Source organism: Gorilla gorilla, chromosome 18 (genome assembly GCF_029281585.2).
Source record: "Gorilla gorilla gorilla isolate KB3781 chromosome 18, NHGRI_mGorGor1-v2.1_pri, whole genome shotgun sequence".
In the NCBI taxonomy this organism is placed as follows: domain Eukaryota; kingdom Metazoa; phylum Chordata; class Mammalia; order Primates; family Hominidae; genus Gorilla; species Gorilla gorilla.
Genome location: NC_073242.2, coordinates 68626639 through 68647346, shown reverse-complemented (window position 1 = coordinate 68647346; position 20708 = coordinate 68626639). Strand labels below are relative to the sequence as shown.

The window sequence follows — 20708 nt, the reverse complement described above, 5'->3', positions numbered from 1 at the left end:
AAGAAAGGGAACTCCCTGACCCCTTGCACTTCCCGAGTGAGGCAATGCCTCGCCCTGCTTCAGCTCGTGTACGGTGCGCTGCACCCACTGACCTGTGCCCACTGTCTGGCACTCCCTAGTGAGATGAACCTGGTACCTCAGATGGAAATGCAGAAATCACCCGTCTTCTGCCTCACTCTTGCTGGGAGCTGTAGATCGGAGCTGTTCCTATTTGGCCATATTGGCTCCTCCCTCGATAATGGTTTTTCAGTATGATTTAGTTCCTTTGTAATGTTATGTACAAATTTATTTTGTGTCTTTAAAAACATTATCCTGGAAAAGGGTCCGCATGCTTCCTATATTGCCAGAGAGGTCCACGGCACAAAATGGTGCCAAATTCTGCCCTGAGGTCTCCATTCTGAGTGTCTAATAAATAAATTACCCAGTCTCCGGTGTTTCTTTATAGCAACATGAAAATGGACTAACACACCATGACTGTCTCATGTTATATTTTCCATTACTTGTTTTGATCCAAAAGCCATTTAAAGTTGATTGATTGATTTCTCTGTCCCCTCTGAAACCCAGAGAGATAAAACATCACAACCACTTTGTCTTCAAGAGCCTGGATTTTTCATGACTTTATAGTTTTATTTTGAGTTGTTTTGCTTTCCTCCTAATCTATTGATTATGAGATTTATGTCAATATGTAATCAAATAAATATTATAAGAATCCTAGTAAATAATTGTTTATACCCAAATTTTACTTGTGTAGTTTGCTGCTTCTAGGTTCTAAATAGGATTTCAGAGAAAAGAGTTTCAGGGCAGTAGGGTGAGTGGTTTGGATGTGTGGACTGGGGCTAGATGGTCTGGGTTTGAGCCCTTTCTGTGCCACGTGCTGATTTTTGTGACATTGGGCAAGCTGCTTAACTTTTTTGTTCCCAGCTTCCTTATCCATAACAGTACTGTTGGGTTATTGTGAAGTTTATAGGAATATAAGTGAAATGCTTAGAATGACATCTCCCTCCCCAAAAGCACTCTTTAAGTGGTCTCTTGTGGCATCCCCAAAGAATCAGCTCATACGAAATCAGCCTAGGTTTTCTGAAAAGGGCTTCCTTTCTTCTCCCCATGCCAGCTTCATTAACTGACCAGGCTGCCCTCACCTCAACATCAGGCCTTGTGTCGGGAAGTCTAACTGTCAGCAACAGGGCTGCAGGAGCCTGGGTGACTTGGCCAGAGTGGGATGAAGGGGCGTGGGTAATATAGAAGAAATTGTGGGGAATCGGGGAGGAGGTCCTTTGGGATCCTAGGTGGGGGAAAAAACAGGTTTTCCCTTCACATGGACACAGTGTCTCTGTCAGGAAGCCCCAGGGACAAAAATAATGGGAAAGTATTCAGTCAAGAAGGATTTTGCATCAAGTATGTAAGCATGATTGGTCAGAATATACTTTTTCTCTCCCTCTGCTCTTCCTCCTCCCACACTTCGGTTTTTTGTAAACCTTCTATTGGCCTTATTTCTTATTCTCATTTCCAAAATAATTTTACTAAATTTGATAAACTGAAAAATATAGTAATTACATTTATAATTTGTGATTATTAACAAAGTTTAATTTTTAAAAATTCTGAAGTACTTCTCTAAACTTTTAGTATCACTTGGATCAATGAAAACATAACTTATGCAGGGTCTACTTTTCAGGTGATGAAAATGTGAGATCTACTCTTTGTATTCTGAAAGCTGTTTTATTGGGTGCCTTTTGTTGGTGTTTTAAATGTGTGAGATCTCTTTTCCACATGGTCTGTTATTAATTATTCATTCTTCATATCTTTATTTGTAGATCACCTATTTAGATAACTCAATTTGCCCGTCACTTGGGCATGTAGTTATACTAGTAACATCTGTTAATTCATGACTATTTTTGACTAGCAGTGTTAGGGGCATTAACAAGTTTTATTTATTGCTGTTCTTTTAAACTGCTCATAGTACTTCTATCCTTCAAACAGCTTTTTCTGGCTCGTTCTCTCCGCACATTTGACATGCAACAAAAGTGACTTTTGTCTTGTTATGGAAGTGGGCCAAATTGTTTGACATAATGACAGGTGGGATATTATTTAGGGCTGCCGAGACCTTGGGCTCCACGAATGCTTTGTTCCCTCTAGATTGTGTTTTGACTTGTATGTTTCTGACAGCCATTGTGGCATTCACCTCTTTTATTGAGTTTGGAACATGCCTGTGAGAGCTAGCCTCATAAAGGTTTTAACTGTAGTGTTAGCAGTTTCTTAAACATTTTACATATTAATATTTATTATAGTTTCATTTTGGCATTAATATTATACTTAGAATTTATTATGGTTTGGTTTGGTTTGTTTTTACATAGTTTCCCATTATGAGGAATACAGCCACTGTGTTTATGGTTGTGAATATTTGTGCTTTGTGATTTCTTGGCCTTTTGGGCACACACAGAATGTCTTGACATGTATTTACTTACAAATTGAAAAAATACAACAGATCTTACCGTTTCAGGTAAATGAATTCCTTAAGAAATTAAAACTTTTGCTGATTAGATATCTTCAGTACCAGAAGTACCAGAGTATACTATTACAGCAGGAAGTGATAGGCCAATCCCAAATTTGAGGTTTATTATAATACTCCACAAGGGTAGTGATTTATCTTTTTTTCTTACTTTTCAATAAAAATATCTTTATTTGATACCTTTAAAGTTTCAGGCACTGTGCCATGCATTGGGGAGGTAGCAATGAAGCAGACAAACAGAAACCTTGTCCTGGGCTTGTGTGCCACAATTTGTATCTCTGGCTCATCATAGCAAATGCCCTGTCTATAGGATCTCACCAAAAGCAAATTCTAACACAGATTGGTAGCAGTAATGCCGTAGCTACTGTTCACGGAGAGCTAGATGCTTTGTGTATGATATCTCCAACCCTTACAAGTGAGAAAGAGCTGTTACTAGCTTCATTTTATAGGTAAATGAACTGAGCCTCAGAAACATTAATTAATTTGTCCCAAATCACAGGTAGTCATGAGAATTTTAAAACTCCAGTCTTTTTGTTGCCAGTTGTTCCTTTCTATTATGATTTATCTCTGAATACAGGTTTTAGACTAATGCTATTAACTTCTTTTTAAGATAAAATCAAGGCATTGACATTTAAAACTTGGTGGTTTGGATCAACAAAGAAAATGGCTATTTTTGTATCTTGAGTTTTGTTTTTTTGAATGAATGAAGGAAGAATGATTGGCTTTAAAATTTTACCAGCCACATATTTTTGGATACAGTTTATGTATATATACATTACGGCAAGAGGATTTTTTTTTCTAATTTTATTGCAGAGTGACAATATATCTGTCACGGTTCTTCTTGGCATCTTTACAGATATCCACGTCAGTCCCAGCGATCTTAAGTGTATGGGATCCCTCTTCCTAGTTTTTGTCACAAGGCACAAATGTTTCAGGTCAGCAATGCAGAACGATCCCTTATGCAGTCTGAATTTTGTTTTTGAGTTGGACCTACTTGTAGCGTTCTATGAGATTTTGCAGTAGATAGATCTGTTTATTGAAGGGAGACAATGCCCCAGAAGAGCGACTGCTGCATGCAACCATGCAGGACTCTCAGGTGCCCATCCAGCGCCTCAGGTAGATGCTTCTCTTGGGCCACTAAGAAGCTTCCCCCTCCTGTGACCACAGATGGGAAAATTGCCTCAGGGCCTGCTGCAGGGAATATTGCTGGCAGGCTTTCTTTGGTTTCTTGTGCTGATCTAGGCATAATTGTGGTCAAGAAAATATTGAGTGAATGATTAACATATAGTTCTCAATTTTATTCAGCTGCCAAACTTGTAGCACTAGGATATAATCCAGGGCAACTACCTTGCTGTGGCTTAGGATTTCAGGTTTTAAAGTCAGAATTCAAAGCTGTAAAAACATTTGAATCCTTTTAATGTATTGTAAAGATAAATAATGACTAATGAGATAAAATTTATGTCAACACACATATTTCTTCCTCTACCCTCTAGTCTCCTATTGTTTTATTTGGGGCTATAATAAGCATCTGTAATGATCATTCCAACTGAGGTAGTTTCAAATAATGAGGGTTGGTAACCACTTCAGATTTTTTTTTTTTTTTTTTTTTTGAGACAGAGTCTTGCTCTGTCACCCAGGCTGGAGTGCAGTGACACAATCTTGGCTCACTGCAACCTCCGCCTCCGAGGTTCAAGCATTTCTTGTGCCTCTGTCTCCTGAGTAGTTGGGGTTACAAGCGTGCACCACCATGCCCGGCTAGTTTTTTTGTATTTTTAGTAGAGATAGGGTTTTGCCATGTTGGCCAAGTTGGTCTCCAAGTCCTGGCCTCAAGTGATCCGACTGCCTCAACCTCCCAAAGCGTTGGGATTACGGGCATGAGCCACCATGCCTGGCCCACCTCAGATCTTTAATACTGATTTTCATACACCTGAGGATAGATTTGGGGAAACTGCCAATTCATGGAAAAATGTTTTCCTCTTTTTTTCAAAATACCGTAATGACTTCTTACTTGATTTCATCTCATCTCAGATGTGTGAGGTTCAGGGAGACAGGGTGTGAGTGAGGATGGTGGGTGGTAAAGGCGGTGAACAAGCAGCTAGTCTGTTCTGCAAGGGTTTCCAGGGTCTGGTTCCACCTTCGTTTCCCGTCCTTTTCCTCTATGACCTCGGGTGCAGGGTGGCAGCCACACTGGCCTTCTTGCAGACCCAGGACACAGCATCCGTGCTTCTGCCTCACGGCCTTCTGCTCCCAGACGCCTTCACAACTTGCTTCTTTTCTTTTCTTTCCCTTTCCCTTTCTTTTTTTTTTTTTTTTTTTTCTAAGATGGAGTCTTGCTCTGTTGCCAGGCTGGAGTGGCGGGATCTTGGCTCACCGCAACCTCCATGTCCCAGGTTCAAGCGATTCTCCTGCCTCAGCCTCCCAAGTAGCTGGGATTAAAGGCGCCTGCCACCACGCCCAGCTAATTTTTGTGTTTTTGGTAGAGACAGGGTTTCACCATGTTGGCCAGGATGTTCTTGATCTCGTGATCCACCCACCTCGGCCTCCCAAAGTGCTGGGATTACAGGTGTGAGTCACCACGCCCGGCCCCCTTCTTTCTTTTTGGTCACCTCTCAGTGACGTGTTCCCTCACCCTGTTTGACATGCAGTCTGCTCATACCTCATCCTTTTCTCTGCTTTTACATTTCTCCATAGCATTTATCACTATCTAACGTACTCTACATATTTCACTTATCTGTTGTTTATTCTTCCCACACTAAAGTATAAGAGGTCCATTAAGGCAGAGATTTTTATCTGTGTAGCACCTCCTAGAATGGATAAGCTAGAATGGTGTCTCAAATGGTGATGGCCCATCGTAAGTGCCCAATCATCATGATTTGAATGAATGAAAGGAGATTTTCTGTGTCATCACAGCACTTCAAAGCTAGCTTCATTTTGTTTTGCTGTTTTCAAGAACTTTAAAATAAAATATGAATATTCAAGCTGTGCTTCCTGTTGTGTATTTAAGGAAAAAAGGAAACAAAAAAACGAAAAACGAGCATCATGGAGGCCTCTTCTGGAGTCAAAGCAGCAAGGCAGTTGTGATGAGCAGTGTGGAGCAGAGGGGCAGAGAATGCAGGGACCCGGGAACAGTACGCTAGGGTCGCCTTGCTTGGGAGGCTGGACAAGTGATCCCAGTCAGTTTTTCACCTATCAAACGTCGGTGTTTGTGTCACTGATGTCCCTTCTGTGGTTTAATGACAACAGAGAACAGTTTTGAAGAAAGGAAAACGTAGCTTAGTGAAAAAATGAGGGAGGTTTATTATTTGCTTATGTATTTTTTTTATTTTGAAAATGTGGTTATATTATTTGTTGTCATTTCGTTAATAAAGCTTATTTCATAAATGTAAAGAAATTCAAAAGGTAGATTCTAATACCAAGGTTGAGAATGGGGCAGTCCTACTTTCATTTAGAAGATTATATTTATTACTATGCAAATTTGTGGGGGCCAGTGTCTCTGAGCTTCACTCTATCAGAATTATTTATTATATATTTGGGGTTGGTAAGTTTAAAAAGTATTTAAGGATTAAATACATTTTTTTTCTTTAGGAGTTGAACAGTAGTGCATTTTTAAGTCTTGCTAAATAAGTGAATAATTTTCTAAAACATCACTTAAGGGGATGATAATGAGCTCTGTAGGCAAAACTGTGAAATATTTTCTAATATTCTAATCAGATTTTTAATATGCCTCAAATTAAAAAAACAATAGTTCAAATAAATTACATATTTTCAAATATACACTTCTTTTGGGTTCATAAAGAAACGCTGGGCATGATGACTTTTTTTTTTTTTTTTTTTTTTTTTTTTGAGACAGAGGCTCGCTCTGTCGCCCAGGCTGGAGTGCAGAGGCGTGATCTCGGCTCACTATAACCTCCACCTCCCAGGTTCAAGAGATTCTCCTGGCTTAGCCTTCCAAGTAGCTGGGATTACAGGCACCCGCCACCACACCCAGCTAATTTTTGTGTTTTTAATAGAGATGGGGTTTCACCATGTTGGCCAGGCTGGTGTTGAACTCCTGAACTCAGGCAATCTGCTCACCTTGGCCCCCCAAATTGTTGGGATTACAGGTGCCACCTGGCCTGATGACATGTTTAATGGACATCACTGCCAGCAATTTTAGCTGAAATCTAGGACCTTTTAAACAACTTTGAAATGTGTGATGGATGCCCCTAGTCTAGTGGGCAGAATGGATCGGAGGGTCGGAAGGTCTGGATCTCCTTCGCAGCCGTCGCTCTGACTCACATGACAATATTTAGAAAAGCAGATTCTTCTGTCTTGACTCCGTTGATCTCTGCTGGACTTCCACGCTTAGACTTTGGTGGTTGCTATTCCACACATTGCCCCCAGGCTCCACATCCCTTCCCAGGAATCCTGAATATGGTAGTTGGAGAGATTCTTGAACATCTTGGGTTATATGGAACTCTCTACCTCTCAAGATATTCTTTTCTACCTTCGGATAGCTCTACACTCTCATGAGGGTTTTGGCTTGTTTTGGGGGTTTGGTGTTTTAGTCTCTTTTTACTCATTTTTATTAAATGTGCTAGATACCACTGGTACTGGTATCTTGGCACCAGTATCTTTTTTAGGGACATTTTTCCTCCTTCTAATGCATTAACTTCTCTTTTCAGCTTTTTTTTTTTTTTTTTGAGTCTTACTCTGTCACATAGGCTGGAGTGCAGTGATGCCATCTTGGCTCACTGCAACCTCTGCCTCCCAGGTTCAAGTGATTCTCCTCAGTAGCTGGAATTACAGGTACATGCCACCACGCCTGGCTGATTTTTGTATTTTTAGTGGAGACAGGGTTTCATCATGTTGGCCAGAATGGTCTCAGACCCTGACTCAAGTGATCCGCCTGCCTTGGCCTTCCAAAGTGCTGGGATTATAGGCATGAGCCACTGTGCCTAGCCCCTTTTCAGCTTTTTATCATTGAAACACTTGATGTGAGGTATTAATGCTAATATAAAGATTGAGTGGGTTGAGGCTGGAGATGTTTCTCTGTGGTGTACCCCGAAGTGCCTCTAGACCTGTGCTGCCCAAGGTGGTTGTCATGTGCACTATTTTGATTTATATTTTAATTAATTAAAGCCAAATGAAATGAAAAATTTAGCCCTTAAACTTCACTAGCTACGTGTTAAGTACTCATTAGCCACATGTGGCTATTGGACAGCATTGATACAGAATATTTCTATTACCACAGAAAGTTCTGCTGGACAGTGTGGCTGTAGTCCGATATTGATCCCCAGTACTCTGAAAAATAAAAAGAATTCCATGAATTATTTCTCCATACTTCCCTGCATTTATTTCTTCAATTTTACTATAGCAGATGATTAAAGTGACACTTTATTTGAGGGAGTCAGGCAAGTTTAAATGGAAGAGATGCAGTTTAATTTGTGTTTTGAAGGAAGAGTATGATTTTGAGAAGAGATATTGGTGGAATTGTTAATTTCTTGGCAAGACTGTGTAACAAAGACATGAGTAATTCAACATTACAGGCAATTAAAGTGTGAGGTTTTCACCTAGAGATGTACTTGGAAAAAGAAGAAGTTGGGGAAATTAAGTTCTATTAAAAATATGTGTGTACATATATGTAAAACACTGATGTAAGTGTGAAGTATGAATTAGAGGAAGAATTTGTTCATTCATTTAGTACTTATTTGTTGAGTTTCTACTCTGTTCTGACACTGAACTACATATAGAAGATATTATCATGAGATCTCTCCCTGGGAGGGTCTCATGATAGTATCAGTGGGTGAGATAAACACAGAAGCACATCACTGTATTTTGCCATGTGCTGTGGTTGAGAGAGGGATGATGTCCTTAGGAAGTAAGGCTGGTGGCCTGGGAAGGCATTACCAAGCAGGCACTTTCAGTGTTTGTCACTGAGGTGGTAGTTTGACAAAGACATTGTTTTATTCAAAAGCACTTTGTTTCATTTTCCTCATCAGGCTAGGAACTGCCACATTTTGATCATTTCAGTGTATTCATATTAAATGGGCAGTAATGCTGTATTTATACAGAAATGGAAATTCCCTTTCTCAGCAGTCTCAAATATACCAGTAATACATTTTTTTTATTTTAAAAAATATAATGAGGTTAAATTAAGATCATATTAACATCAGAACACTTTTGGTTGGTGTAGAGTGAACTTTTTATTACCTGGTTGCAGATTAATGGTAGTAAGAGTAACAGAGAGTATACCAATGGAAAAAAAATTACTCTAAAACAAGATTGGTTGGTCAAGATTGATTGGTCCTCAAGTCCAGCCATGTGGCAGAGTGACTTTTGGAGCATTAAAGTATGTGCATATCTCTATATTCCAATCCTGGAGATTTTGATTTAGTAAGTCTGGGGTTATTTCCTGGCATCTATGATTTTTTTAAGCACCTGAAGTGATTCTGATGGGTAGCCAGGGTTGAAAACCATGGTCTCTTGTGTTGAAATTTGTAATAAATAATAGATACCACATTTTGTATCTCACAGCATGGAATGGCCCTCTTTTACATCTGTCAGAGTCTGACATTATTCTTGTGCAGATTTGAGGCTTGTGGTATTGGTGAACATTCAAAGTTAATAAAAAGATGGAACTCAAGAAAAACAGAGGTACTTACATATGCAGTGGCTAATAGCAAGAGCTCTGAAACCAGTTTGCCTGCCTTTGAATCCTGCCTTACTGTTTACCACCTTTGTAATTTAGGGACTTACTTAACTTTGTGGACCTCAATTTCTTCACTTGAAAATTAGGGATAATAGTATCTATCTTGTAGAGCTTAATTTGTGATAATTGAAGGAGTTATATGTGTCTTATTTAATAAGATGTACTTGTTATTACCTCTGGAATCAGGAGACATATGTTTCTTATATGGTGACATACAAGCAGTAGAATGTTTTGGTTCAGCTGGCAACATTCTTTCTTTCTGTGTGGAACATAAAATAAAATCTTATCTTACATTGATGATGTCTTACATTCATTTATGACATGTTAATGATTAGATGTATTAATTATTAAAAATAAAGTGGAATGCTTTGGTCTTTTCTTTAAACTGAAAAATTACAATGATGAGTATTAATTTCAAGCAAGTATTGGGCATTTCTCTGTGCCAGGGACAGTGCTAAGCATTTAATCTTCATAACAGGAATCATAGTAGGTATTTTGGGGCATGATTTTGAGGCAGCTAAGAAAATCACAAAACTAAGATTTAAACACACTTGACTCTAAACCCCAGCCTAATAACCACTGTGCTATACTGACTATCCTGATATTTAATCTACAGTTCTGTGCCTAATCCGCAGAGTTAGTTAGTCCTTTTTCGGTAATGTGGCAAGAAATATAAACCAAGGGGAGTCCAATTTAGTGTTTTCTCCATTAACCACTCAGCCCTAAATGCTAACCTATGAGGTTAAGGGAAAAATTGGTTAAGAAAGAGAATACAGTAATTTGACATCCTTAGGGCAAGATTCTGGACTGTACAAATACCAGAAGCATCATGGCCAGACATGATAGTAAGTAGGAAGACTGTGAATGTCATATAGTAAATAGTGGACCAGCCAACAATTAGGTGATTTTCTTCATTGTTGATGGTCATTTGACTGACATGCCTATGTGTGGCTTTCTTTGTATTTATCCTGTTTGGGATTTGCTGACCTTTATGAATCTGTAGATTTATGACTTATATCCTTTTAGGGAAATATATGTCTTCTGCCTCATTCTCTCTCTCTGTCTCTCTTTTTTTCTTCTCTGGGAGCCCAATTACAAGAATGTTATAATATTGTCCCACAGGTTCTTAAGATCTCTTCATTTTGTTTGATACATTTTCTCTCCATTCCTCAGATTCAGTAGTTTTTATCGCTGTATCTTTACAGGAAAGTCTTTACTGACTCTGTCATTACCAATCTGCTAAACCCATTTGCTGCTTAACAATGTCGATTTTATATCCGTATGATGTTTTTTAGTTTTAGAATTTTTATTAGATTCTTTTTTACAACAGATTTTTTTCTGATGATATTCTTTTCATTCATCATGGGCATATTTTTCTGTATAACCTTGATGAAACTTATAGCAGCTGGTTGAAGATCCTTCTCTGCTAATTTCAACATCTGGGTCTACTCAGGGTCAGGGGTCACTCTTCATTGATTTTCTTCTGAAAATGGATCATGTGGTTTTTTTTGTTTTGTTTTGTTTTGTTTTTGTTTTCCTGGATTCTGTTACATTTGTTCCAACAATGGTTTTTTTTTTTCCCCCTGGGTAAAAAATTAATTTTGGTGACTCAGACTGCAAACTCAGACTCATGGGTGGTAACTGAAATCATACTTCATTTGTTTTAGTCTTAGTCTGGTTTAAATGTCAGCCAGAGATTTGGGCAGAGTTTATACACAGAATTTATGCATCATCTTCTCTAGGTCTGTCTCTTTGCTGGGATTCACTATTATTGCCAACCTCATTTCCAATAGCTATGGTTGCCTTAAACTCTGTCCTTTGGTTTTTCAAGCCAGTAAGACAATGGGTTTTCTATTGGAGATTTTGGTATCTGTGGAGCTTGCAAATTCATAAAAATTAGGAAATTCACTAGAGCTATTCCTTTATCTTTATTGCAAGTGTCACTTCCCTTCCAGAATCTTCCCACATTTGATGATCTCAGATGCCATTAGCTAGTTTTGTTATTGTTGTTTGTTTGTTTTTAGATGTCATTCATGGTTTATAGTTACTATATGTGGGCAATTAAAAAATAGGTCTTTTAAAATTTCTTCTGGAGAGGACTCTTCTGGATATCTTCCTTTTTAATACCCGCAGATGTTTCTTGTGAAGAAGACATCTATAAAGGTTACATTTCGGGCTGAAGAAATAATGAAATTTCTGCTTCCTAACACCTTGCAGTGGAGGTTTACAACTCTTGCTTCATTTTCCCTGATAAATGAATGTATTCGTTTGTAACTTTAGTGTCTTTCATGAATATAATTTATTCTGAATTTTCAGTGAGCACATTTGATGTGGTTTTTATAGGAATTAGAATGCTTTCTTTTATATATTGAAACATTTGACCTGCTAACAACTCTTGTGTTATATAATTGTGTATGTAATAGGAGGAAAAGTAAACTCTGCTTAATTTGCCTAGAGAATTGCCCAACTATTTACTTAGTTAACATAATGTTAACCTAGTTAGCAGTGCATATCCATTATTAGAAATATTTTATCTTTATTTTCTTGATTATAGTTTAAAAAATCAAAGGTTTCTGCTTGATCATATAGGAACTGGAAAAAATTTTTCTCAGTGTGTTTAATCCCTTATTTCTCAAAATTCCGTACTGTGAAATTTTAGTATGTTGAATAAGTACCTTATTAGATAATGTATGTCTCACTCTTCTATAATTTTCTCCTTTGAACTATTATGATGCAAAATTTGATAGGACAACTATAAAAAGTTAATAAGTGTAGGTTTGAATGTGGAAAATAATGAAAAATGTAAAAATTTTAATTTCTTTTTATACTTGCTAATTTGTTTAAAAATCTCAGAAAAGCCATAAGAGCTTTAATTTTGAAATGTCTCATTCTAGGCTGCATTGTGTGTATGCCATTTGTGTGGTTGTTTTCCTGGGATTTAGTTACATTCATTTTTATGTCTTATTTCTTAATATATTGTACTTTCCCTTTGTCAAGACCAGACATGGAAACTGTACTTTCAAATAGAATCACTGTAAGACTATTAATTTTTAAGGATTATAGAATGGTTATATATTTGACCATTTACAAATGGTTATATATTTACCATTTACGTTTTATATAAGGCCTATTTTTTGATAATGTAAAATTTACATTTCTAAATATTTTGGGCAATTATGTAATATGTATGTATCAATGGATGGGGAAACAGTAAAAAATATATATTTTCTTGTGTAGATTATACAATTTTGGAAATATTCTTCAGCAATCTCTTATTATTTAACATTGGGAATTTTAAAAAACAATCAAAAAGTGGTATGTAAGGATCTTGCATCAGTTGCAAGAAGCAGAAAAAACTTAGCTAAAAATTTCCTAACGATGAGAAGTTTATAAGCTTATAAAGCAGAAAGTTGGACACAGGTCTAGGTCAGCAGTGTTAGTGTGGACAGAGGCTCTTTCTATTGTTTGGGCCTGACAGTCTTATTGTATTATCTTGGTCCTAGGGCTAGTTTCCTCATTCTTACAAAGTGGTTGCTACAGCTCCAGATATCTGGATTTTTTCCCCATGATGATATTAGAGGAGAAAACCTTTTTTAAAAGTTTCTCCTGTATTCTATTCCACTGGCTGGGGGAAGAGAATTCTTACAATTGTCTTGCAACCATAATAATCTATGCTCTTGGTCTAGACCATGTGTTTCCTGACCACCTGGAAGAGTGAATACCAGAACAAAATTAGGACTCTGGCTGTTACCAAGGAAGGAGTGTAAGGTGGAGACTGTTGTTCTTACTCACAGATTTTAGATGGCAAAGATATTTCAGTTCCATGAAAGAGCCGTATTCCCTTTGCCTTCAGGACCTTGTCAGGACCAAGCACACCTTGCTGTGTGGAGGTTTTTCTCTCTGTTTACCCAACAGACTTCTTCCCATCCTTTAACTTTCAGCTTAGAGATAACTTCTTTTCAGAAGTCTTAAATATCAGAAAATACAGAGACTTTAAAGCTAAAAGTGCTACTACCGGTAAAGAAAGATACTTTGTAATATAAAGATTCAATTCTTAGGAAGAGATAACAATTCTAAATTTGTCTCCATTTAACCTAGCATCAAACCATATAAAGCAGAAGTTGACTGAACTAAAAGGTGAAGTAGGCAAATTACAAACATAGCAGGAGATTTTAGCCTATTTTTCTTTTCTGTTTTTTTTTTTTTTTTGAGACAGAGTCTTGCTCTGTCACCCAGGCTGGAGTGCAGTGGTGCAATCTTGGCTCACTGCAACCTCCACCTCCCAGGTTCAAGCAATTCTCCTGCCTCAGCCTCCCATGTAGCTGGGATTACAGGTGCTTGCCACCACGCCTGACTAATTTTTGTATTTTTAGTAGGGATGGGGTTTCACCATGTTGGCCAGGCTGGTCTTGAACTCCTGACCTCGTGATCTGCCCGCCTAGGCCTCCCAAAGTGCTGGCATTACAGGCGTGAGCCACTGCACCCGGCCAGCCCACTTTTCTTAATACCTGCTAGAAGCAGATGGAAAAGAAGGAAGATTTGAACAACACAATTATCACTTTAGCTAAGGGCCAAATCATGTGGTTTAATATATGCTTAGATTAGGGTATATGGCATCAGACTTAAACATATTCTTCCGAAGAATACACAAATAGGGAATACTCCTCAACTTCCTTTATAAAGTGGTACAAGTTAGTGAGAATAGTTAGAGAAAGGAACATCACAGACCAATCTCACTTATGAACCTTCATACCAAAAAACCCCACAAAAAATCCTGCAAATAAAAGCCAGTTATATATAATAAGCCTAACATAATATTAGCCAATTGAGTTTATTCCCGGAATATATAGATGGTTTAACATTTTAAAATCAATTAATGTATTTTACCATGTTATCTAAATAAAGATGAAAAATTATATGCTGCTTTTACCAGAAGCAGAAAATTGATAATAAAGGAACTTAAAAAATCTGCCATATATATGTTTTCTACTGCTGCTCTACCAAATAACTACAAACCTAGTGGCTTAAAACAACAAAAACTTATTGTCTTATGGTTCTTACAGGAGACCTGAAGCCAACATAGGTGACACTGGCAAGCGGTGTCCTTCTAGAGGCTCCAGGGGAGAATGTATTTCATTGCCTATTGAAGCGTTAGAGGCTGCCTACATTCCTCGGCTCATGGTCCTTGCATCACTCTAACCTTTTTTGTTTTTTTTAATTGTACTTTAAGTTCTAGGGTACATGTGTACAACGTACAGGTTTGTTACCTAGGTATACATGTGCCGTGTTGGTTTGCTACACCCATCAACTCGTTATTTACATTAGATATTTCTCCTAATACTATCCCTCCCCCAGCCCCACACCCTCCGACAGGCCCCGGTGTGTGATGTTCCCCGCCCTGTGTCCAAGTGTTCTCATTCATTTCCCACCTATGAGTGAGAAAATGCAGTGTTTTCCATCAATACCTAGTTTATTGATAGTTTTTAGGATGAAGGGCTGTTGAATTTTGTCGAAGGCCTTTTTTGCATCTATTGAGATCATCATGTGGTTTTTGTTGTTGGTTCTGTTTATGTGATGGATTACGTTTATTGATTTGCGTATGTTGAACCAGCCTTGCATCCCAGGGATGAAGCCGACTTGATTGTGGTGGATAAACTTTTTGATGTGCTGCTGGATTCGGTTTGCCAGTATTTTATTGAGGTTTTTCACATTGATGTTCATCAGGGATATTGGTCTAAAATTCTCTTTTTTCGTTGTGTCTCTGCTACGCTTTGGTATTAGGATGATGCTGGCCTCATAAAATGAGTTAGGGAGGATTCCGTCTTTTTCTAATCATTGGAATAGTTTCAGAAGGAATGGTACCAGCTCCTCCTTGTACCTCTGGTAGAATTCGGCTGTGAATCTGTCTGGTCCTGGACTTTTTTTGGTTGGTAGTCTATTAATTATTGCCTCAATTTCAGAGCCTGTTATTGGTCTATTCAGAGATTCAACTTCTTCCTGGTTTGGTCTTAGGAGGGTGTATGTGTCCAGGAATTTATCCTATTTCTTCTAGATGTTCCAGTTTATTTGTGTAGAGGTGTTGATAGTATTCTCTGATGGTAGTTTGTATTTCTTTGGGATCGGTGGTGATATCCCCTCTATCATTTTTTTATCACGTCTATTCGATTCTTCTCTCTTTTCTTCCTTATTAGCCTTGCTAGCAGTCTATCAATTTTGATCTTTTCCAAAAACCAGCTCCTGGTTTCAGTGATTTTTTTGAAGGGTTTTTTGTGTCTCTATGTCTTTCAGTTTTGCTCTGATCTTAGTTATTTCTTGCTTTCTGCTAGCTTTTGAATTTGTTTGCTCTTGCTTCTCTAGTTCTGTTAATTGAGATGTTAGGGTGTTGATTTTAGATGTTTTCTGCTTTCTCTTGTGGGCATTTAGTGCTATAAATTTCCCTCTACACACTGCTTTACATGTGTCCCAGAGATTCTGGTCCATTGTGTCTTTGTTCTCATTGGTTTCAAAGAACATCTTTATTTCTGCCTTTATTTCGTTATGTACCCAGTGGTCATTCAGGAGCAGGTTGTTCAGTCTCCATGTTGTTGTGCGGTTTTGAAGCATCGCTCTAACGTTTTTATCTGTCATCACAGCACCTTCCCTGACTCTGGCCCTACTACCTCCCTCTTTCCCTTAAAAGGACCCTAGTGATTCCACTGGGCCCATCTGGGTAATAATCCAGGGCAAGCTCCCCATCTTAAGATCCTTACCTTGATCACATATGCAGAGTCCCTTTTGCTTTGAGGTATAACGTAGTAACAGGTTCTGAGGACTAGAACATGAACATTTGTGTTGGGGGAGATTATTCTGCTTAGTACCGCGGTGCTAAGAATGTGTGTAAAGAATATTCTACTTAATTATAAAAATCTTTCTGATACAGCAAATGAGACAGCGTTGCCTTCTAACACCATATGTATTTGACATTGGAATGGAGGACATACCCAATACATTTAGGCATATAAGTAAACAAAATATGATCTCAGGAAGAAATCTCTCATATTTGCAGATAAATATGATTGTAAACAAAGGAAATTCCTAATGAATCTATAGATAAATTACTGGAATAATACATAATTTTTGGCATTAATCTTAGCTCAGGTTGCCATAACAAAATACTGCACACTGGGTGTCTTAAACAACAGAAGTTTTTACTTTTGCAGTTCTGGAGGCTGGGAAGTCACAAGATCAAGGCAAATTCAGTTCTTGTTGAGGGCTTGCTTCCTTCCTTGTCGTGTCCCCATGTGGCACCATGTGGCAGGGAGAGAGGGAGTAAGCTCTCTGGTGTGTCTTCTCATAAGGGCACGAATCCCATGTGGAGGCCCCCACCCTCATGCCTCATCTAACCCTGCTTACCTCCCAAAGGCCTATCTCCATCCCCATATTGTTATTTTAGGAGAGGAAACAAACATTCAGTCCTTAATAGAAATATTGCTGGATGCAAAGTCAATACAGTGGATAAAATCAGTTGTATTTCTATAGGGTAACAACAAACAGAAAAGAAAAATTTGAAAATATGCTGTTTATGATAGCATAAAATATCAATTAGAAGCAGTAAAAAATATGCAAGATCACAAGAAGAAAAACATTATTGAGAGGAAATTATAGAAGACTTAAGAGAAAGTAGGTAATATGATGGTGGTCAGTGGGAAGACTCAATATCACTAATATGTAGCTCCCCTAATTCATCTATAGATTTATAAGCAATTCAGCAGATGTATATGTGAATATGTACATTGATAAGTTGATTACAAAATATATATGTAAATGCAAAGGGACAAGAATTGTCAATACAGTCTTGAAGGAAAACATAGCATGGGGGAAGAACTGCTCAGGTGGTTAGTAAAATTTATTTTAAGTCATATTAATTAAAACAGTGAGGCATTGGCCTGAGAGTAACATATAGACCAGTGGAACAGAGTATTAAGGACTTTGTATAGTGCCTTGGGAAGGACTTATCTTTTTAATAATTGATGCTGGCCATATGGAAAAAATTCTTATACCATCTATAACATTTCTACATAGATTATAGAATGTGAAAGAAAAAATAATTAGCCTTCTAAAACATGATAGAGTAGAATATTTTCATAACCTTAAGGTAGGGAAAGATCTCTCATACAGGACGTAAAAAGCTTAACCAGTTTTTTGATCTTTGCAGTTTGAATGATGAGGTTCCTCTTGGTCATCAGAGACTGTTAGCATGTGAGAATGTGTACACATGAATAATGGCTGTTGACTTCTTGAATGCTAGTTTTCAGAGTGATTGCACCATACATTTTTTAGTGCTGTTACTCAGTATGAACCCAAGGGTATAAGCATTATGGAAACATTGATATAGCTTCATCTAAAAGTATCTGGAATCCAAAATCTAGTTATCAAACTTTGCCAAGTTTTCTAACACTACATGTAATTTCCTTGTGGAATTTCCTTTAAATGGTGACAGTGCATTTAAAAAAATATTTAATATGTATATTCTTTATGTAATTTTATGCTTAAAAATTGTGTGAATGGGCTGAGTGCAGTGGCTCATGCCTGTAATCCCAGCACTTTGGGAGACTGAGGCTGGTGGATCACCTGAGGTCAGGAGTTTGAGACCAGCCTGGCCAACATGGCGAGACCCCATCTCTACTAAAATTACGAAAATTAGATGGGCAAGGTGGTGCACACCTGTAATCCCAGCTACTCAGGAGGCTGAGGCAGGAGAATCGCTGGAACCCAGGAGGCGGAGGTGGCAGCGAGCTGAGATCACATCACTGCACTGCCCAGCCTGGGCAACAAGAGTGAAACTCCGTCTCAAAAAAAAGAAAAAACAAAATTATGTGAATGATTTGAATATAATTCAGGTTTTAGAAGTCATGTGACTTTTTTAAGAGGAATTCCACACTAAATTTGCTTTGCACAGCCACAGATTCCTCAGTGACCCCAGTAGTCACACTTTCTTTTCCACTTCCCTAGTTCGTTGTTAAGGTAAAATTACATTGGTGAATCCATTTCACAAGGATATTGCCAGAGTTGTGTGCTCACAACTCTTAATATAACTTGAACTATGCAGGACAGTACAAAGAGAATGGCCAAAAGATTTGTGTTCTAGTGGATTATATCAAGTGTCAGTTACAATACAACTATAATCTAGAATGTGAATTGGGTATTGACTTTAGTATATAGTCAAGCTGCTTCTGATTTTTTAGTGTCTGGAATTTTTCCAAACAAAACTAAAAAGTAAAATTTGTACTCAATATAGTCAGAATTTCTAGTAATTGCTTTGTGTGTATGAATCCGCTTCTGTGCTGCACAAATTCATGAGTATACATGAGTAGAAAAAGAAAACTAATTCCTGAATTCACCATTTAATGTAAGGATTATGATGGAGTCGGGGGATACTTTTAGTCTTCCAATCACTGCCCATATTTCTTTATCGCTGCCCCCAACAGTTTGAAAAATCTGTCAGAAAATGAGCAAATTAATGTTACTTTATTCAAGTAATATATAAATATAGGAAACCTGGACATTGGTTTAGCCAGGGAACATGGATGATGTGCAAATTCAAGAAACATTGTAGCTTGTAATCCCAGCACACTGGGAGGCCAGGCAGGCGGATTGCATGAGCTCAGTAGTTTGAGATCAGACTGGGCAACGTGGCAAAACCTCATCTCCACAAAAAAAATACAAAAAATTAGCCGGGGGTAGTGGCACCTGCTTGTAGTCCCAGCTACTCTGGAGGCTGAGGTGGGAGGATCACTTGAGCCTGAGACGTGAAAGTTGCAGTGAGCAAAGATCGCATAACTGCCCTCCAACCTAGGTGACAGAGTGAGACCCTGTGTCCAAAAAAGAAAAAACAAAAGGAAACATCATAGAAGGAAGGTTTTGCCTGTGTAATTAATACTGTGATTTGTAAATGTGTTACTTTTTAGGTTTGATTAATGGGTATTTCCTATGATAATCTAGTTATTTCGTATGAGGACCAAAAAAGAGATTTCGCTAAACAATGTGCTTTCAGAAATCTGTCAGCTTTTGAATCCTTAAAGTTTTACAAAACACATTGGTTTGTCTAATTTTCTTTAGTCTATGATTTTATTTTACTTTTTTGAGACAGGCTCTTGCTGTGTTGCCCAGGCTGGAGTGCAGTGGCCTGATCTTGGCTCACTATAGCCTCTGCTCCCTGGGCTCAAGCGATCCTCCCACCTCAGCCTCCTGAGTAGCTGGGACTACAGGTGTGTGTGTGACCACTCCTGGCTAGTTTTTACATTTTTGTAGAGACAGGTCTTGCTATATTGCCTAGGCTGGTCTTGAATTCCTGAGCTCAAGTGATCTTCCTGCCTTGGCCTCCCAAAATTCTGGGATTACAGGTGTAAGCCACTGCACCCAGCTGAGCTTATGATTTTAAAAACTAAGCTGTCTCATATATGCATATTGTTTTTAGTGACCCGTAGCCTTCATCCATGTCTAGTGGTGTTATAGTTATTACTTACAAATGGGATTGTTGAAATCAAGCTCATAGTAAAATATATTTAATTTGATTTTTTTTTTGACTGGGGCTAGCTCTTTTTTATTTCAGTGCTAGTTTAAGAACTCCATTGTCATGACATTTAGGATTACTCCAGGAAAGGTTGATAATCTCCTCCCTGCACCCTTACCACCACTGTCACCATGCAACCCTACCTCTTGTAGAAATAAGCAAACATACAAACAAAACCCCCAAAACCAATTATGGTGAAATATAAAACACAACAACATGATGCCTTTTAACTTTTTGAATTAAAAAAATAAACTGAAACTTTGAGAATGGATTATTTTGACCTTAGCAATAGTATTACAATTATAAATCATGCTGAAATTTTGTCCTTAAGCAAGAAAGAAAAAAACAGCTAATTATTCAGTTCTTTCTCAGGAAAAAAAAAAAAGAACCTGGAGAAATAGAGGAAGGAATTAATAAATATAAAAAAATTAAGCAGTATATAAACAATATAATTAATGAATTTAAAATATGGTTATTGATTGCCAGTGCTAATCAAGAATAAAGGAGAGAAGAAAGACACGCCTAAAAATGTAAGAAATGAAAGATGAAATATCTTTTAGAGAGGAGATTTTTCCTTAAATTTAAGACTTTTTAACGTGATAAAAGATATGGGAAAAATAATGAAATGAATTTTATAGGAAAATATAAATTATTAAAATTAATTCAAGAAAATCTAGGCTAGTGACCACAGAAATAACAGTTACAAAACATTAGTAACAATTGTGAAAACAAAGTTCTGAAAGGCTCTTTTTCTTCATCATTTTATAAGCCTTTAGTGAATGGATGATTTTTGTGCCATTTAATTTTCGGAGTGCTTTGAAAAAGGTGAGATAGTTCCTAATCGAATTGTAAAGTTATCAAAAGCCTGAAAAAAAAACCACACACACACAGAAAAGAAAAAATTATAGATTGAACAAGTGCCAGGCATAAATAAAATTCTACCTGGAACCATTAACAGA

The 20708-nt window shown here is 37.7% G+C and overlaps 2 long non-coding RNA genes across 2 annotated transcripts in view; one reads left to right on the top strand and one right to left on the bottom strand.

Annotated features, from left to right (window-relative positions):
* LOC129527434 (uncharacterized) overlaps positions 1-20708 on the top strand; it is a 124469-nt gene that overhangs the window by 40199 nt on the left and 63562 nt on the right. The window lies entirely within an intron of this gene.
* LOC129527433 (uncharacterized) overlaps positions 7761-20708 on the bottom strand; it is an 88548-nt gene continuing 75600 nt past the window's right edge. The window contains exons 5-6 of the long non-coding RNA XR_008672401.2: positions 9372-9456; positions 7761-7789 (exon numbers count right to left, since the gene is read on the bottom strand). This is a non-coding gene — a long non-coding RNA (uncharacterized lncRNA). The remainder of the gene's footprint in view (positions 7790-9371; positions 9457-20708) is intronic.